Source organism: Photinus pyralis, unplaced genomic scaffold, assembly GCF_008802855.1.
Source record: "Photinus pyralis isolate 1611_PpyrPB1 unplaced genomic scaffold, Ppyr1.3 Ppyr1.4_LG3b, whole genome shotgun sequence".
Classification (NCBI taxonomy): domain Eukaryota; kingdom Metazoa; phylum Arthropoda; class Insecta; order Coleoptera; family Lampyridae; genus Photinus; species Photinus pyralis.
Window position 1 is genome coordinate 6,089,799 of NW_022170510.1, and position 4,635 is coordinate 6,094,433.

Sequence of the window (4,635 nt, forward strand, 5' to 3'; positions counted from 1 at the left end):
AGCGTGGGTACCTTCTCTTTGGAGAGACGATTAAACTGCAGACTCGCGTAACTTTTGTTCCGAACCCGACCGTCCGTTATTTTATCCATAACCGCGCAACGTGTACGGATCCATGCTTAGAGCATAAAACATCATGCGAAATCTTAGCTACTTTAACGGAAATTGGTTATTTTGGATCATAACTGGTCCGTTATTTGTAACGGATCTGATACATATCTCATTTGACAGGTCACCTACCTCCATTAACTAACAATTTCTAGATAATTCAAGTGATGATTGAGATGCGTTTCTGGTAACTTATATGTCGTTTTTCATGAAGACTATGCAAACCAAAAATGGCCTTTTATCTATATTTCCAAATGTATAAAGCATGTAGGCATAATAGTATATTGAATGACAAGTGTTACAATGCGACCTATTGTAATACGACTATCTTGTGGCACGAGTGGCGACGCGAAGCGTAGCCACGAGTGTCCGCAAGATAGGAGTATTACAATAAAGCATTGTAACACGCGTTTTTCATACTATTTTTTCTATTTCGGTGCTTTAATTTAATTAAAAAAATCATTATCAGAAACTATAGGGAACATTAGAACTAACATGTTTTATGTTGGGAACACTTTTTATGCCGTTAAGTTTTAGGTTGGCAGCGTAGTAAGACTGACATTTTGAAGTTCAAACATGGAAGTATTGTATCGGGCGATCAAAAATGATTGGCTGTCGAGTCGCCTTAGGAAGTTCAAGTTAAATAGGATTTCCATGTAAACAAAAATTCCAAAGGCGACTAGACAGCCAATCATTTCTGATCGCATTGTACCTACTTGTACTAACTAGTAACTGCCAACTTAAGAGATGCAGATGAGTTACCAAAAAAAACGACTATAATCACTGTTTTTGTACAACTGTTTTCGGCCGAAAACAGTTGTACAAAGACAGTGATTATAGTCGTTTTTTTTGGTAACTAATCTCTTAAGTTGGCAGTTACTATACTCTGTTTTTTAACTAGGAAGGCGGATTTAAAAACCTGATTTACACTGAAAATGTCACTAGAATCTAGTAACAAAAATAACAGACTCAATTTATATAGACACGTATTGTGGGTTGCGTGATGTGATTTTCTTTCACATTTGTATAGATTTCGTTATTTATGCTTTTGGGTTATTATTGGGTAGGAACGAGGGTAGGAACTCCTTTATATTATGCATACATCATACTTTTAAAAGCGAATTATAATAAATTGGTAATACATTGATAATAGGTAATCATCCTGCATACATTTTTTGGCCTTTGAAACATTATTTTGAATTGTAGTTTTAAATGTTTTATCAGTTGTAATATTACACAATCCAAATTACAATTTACAACAAATGTTAAGTTATTGAACAAATTCAGAACAATGGTATTATATTCATATTATTAAACAGCACAGTTTACTGCTTTATGTATAAGCAATTTAGTCTCCGTCTTCCGAAAATTCACTACTCACTCACTGTCCTCCGATCCGAGTGAAATAATTAATGGTTCTATAAGTGTATCCATTAGGCCATCCAATCTACACATCTTATTTTCTTCCTTAATAATATGTTGCACACAATTCCGCCAATCGTCAGAGCTCACATTTGCAACAGCGATGACCACCGGAACGTTTCGAAGGGGTAACAATTCCAGTACTTCGATATTCTTTAATTATCCGGTATACCTACTGTAGATCGTGCAACTCCTAATATGTGTCATACCTACTTTAATAACCAAATATATACCTACATCATTATTTATGTTACCTGTGGTAGATGCAATCTTCAACAGTTCAACACAAGCGTAGCAAAATTCATATCCGGAGTATCAGACAACATTTGTTTATAAGTGTTTATAATAAACTGCTTCTCGAAGACTGATAAAATGACCCAAGTTTAAGCAATTACGTTTTTTCAAAGGAGACAAGCTTGCTTTACAGGTACTTGGAGTAGGAATCCATCACTAATGCCAGTACAGTTAAGACGCGAAATATCAACTTTGGTTTGTTTTTTTTTTGTTAAAATTTATGCAAATGGACTCAGAACACACAAAAACCCAAAAATAAGAACAACAGTTACGGACGAGAATCGCAATTAAATTTGACAGTTAAATCATGTCAATAGCAATTTTACCTGGGTGTAAAACGGGCGCATTGCGAGCCAATAGAAATTGAGATTTTTTGCGGGAACTTTTAAATCCGTCTTCCTAGTTAAAAAACAGAGTATAGTTAGTACAAGTAGGTACTTCGTTAGATCATATAAACATGGATGGAGCGATGCAATTACACTATGTCGCCAACATGTTCTGATTCAAGACTCTACATACTTTTGTGCTGTATCTCTCTTGTCGACGTACAATTTATATGTTGTTATTCCATGTACAGTTTCAGTGTTAGTAACCAATCAGAAAATTCAAATCTTTAACCTCACAATGTTAATAAACAATGCAATATTTATTATTTAGGGTAAAAAAGGTTCTCAATACATGAATAAATACATCTTTATAGGACAATTTAGTACAGAACTGTATTAAAAGTTTAGTTTCATATATAACCATGTAAAGTCAAGCAAGGTTAAACAACAAAAACAGCTGTTTGCGAATATACGATGTCAAACGGACAGACGTCCTTACAATCGCCAAGCTTGCGCACTTTTACAATCAACCCGGCAAAGGATAAATACATTACAACTTACTAATAGTAAAAGATGATAGGCATAAAAATGCACGTTGGAATGTTGGCGACGGTTGTCTTTTAGTAGAGCTTATGAGATAGCTCTATCCATGTTTATATGATCTAAGGGTACTTCCATGTTTGAACTTCAAAATGTCAGTCTTACTACGCTGCCAACCTAAAACTTAACGGCATAAAAAGTGTTTCCAACATAAAACATGTTAGTTCTAATGTTCCCTATAGTTTCTGATGATGATTTTTTTAATTAAATTAAAGCACCGAAATAGAAAAAATAGTATGAAAAACGCGTGTTACAATGCTTTATTGTAATACTCCTATCTTGCGGACACTCGTAGCTACGCTTCGCGTCGCCACTCGTACCACAAGATAGTCGTATTACAATAGGTCGCATTGTAACACTTGTCTTTCAATATACTATTGTCAACATCAGAAACGTATATTTCATTTGATCAGTATTTATCTGTTTACCGAATAGAAATAATTAAGCTCCTCCACAAAGAATACCGCCACATTTAAACGCAACTTTTTTCTTGGTCGTACTTTCGAAATTCCTTGCTTGCAATTTTTGTAGTTGTTGTAATTGAATTGACGTCCGTAATCTCACCATACAGTTCAGGGTGTCCTATTAATAAAGGCCACAGGCCATTTACACCATGGGCCATATCTATAGATCCGTTAATTGTACAGCTTGGGGAAAAAAGATTTTGTTAACAAAAGAAAAATCGCTGGAAATTATTTTCAAGTTTCTGGGTTTGCCGCTAGAGGGCAACAATTCATGCTTACGTAGAAAAAGATTTTTTTAATGGTGCCTTTAGACTAGCGATTTGTTGTCAGACACTACTGTCACAAATGTAAATAGCATTGCGAGTCCATTTGACAGAGCTCGCGGAAGAATTCTTGCGACACTTTTCTTGCTAGTCTAAACGGGCAAATGTCCAGTTCACCAAGTTCTCGCAGAATTTTCATTTCATTTCGATATTTCGGCGAGTAAACGTGCGAGTTTTATTATATTGTGGCACGTAAATGAGTATCCTGCTTTTTAATTTTGCTACCCCCTTGTAAATTATTACAATTACAATTATTACAATACGTCCTCAAGGTCTACCGCTGACATACGAATAAAATTTTTAAATTGTTGGGATCGATTCTCCGATTCTCAGCTCATCAATTAATTTATGGTAGGCCCCATACTTTTCTCTTCTTGAGATCCAACCTCTCACCCAACATTTCTTTTGTTTCACATTATTGCATAAAACTACTACAGCCGTAGCGCCATAACGTGAGATTAGTACTCGAAAATAACTGCTAGGTACCGACTGACAGATTTTGCGGAAGTTGAAAGTGCTGCTACTGTAAACAGTTTTGCGAGAATTGCGACAGCAATGCCTCATCTAACTTGCCCGACAGTTTATCGCGACACTTATTATTCACAGTGTAAATACAATGTAGTTTTCTCGGGCGAGATTGCCGCAAGTAACTTACTAGTCTATTTGCGCCTTTAATAATAATAATAATTAGATATACCCAACAAACATACATGCATCGCAATCTTGTAGTATAAATTTTGCATCGTGTTGGTGGAGCACAATTGCACTACCTCATAAAATATGAAGTGTAAGGGAAGGAGAACATCTCAATATCTCTTCAGAAATACTATCATACTGCGGCTGGGGAAAATCGCAGTGGAGGTTTACGTAAACGTGGAATGTTTTGCCGGCTCTAGGTGGAATATCTTGCATTGGTGTGGTATTACTGGAATGTCTTGTAGTGGTGTAACATTCAAACGAGGGGTTGCACCTGGAGACAGTCGAACCCCTGTGAGGTTAAGAAAAGTACATATTTTGGGTCAGGCCTGGGCTTCCAGATGTCGGTAATTCAATGTGGTCCGCAATTATTGTTGGGGTTATGTCTAGAGTTGCAGAATCTGT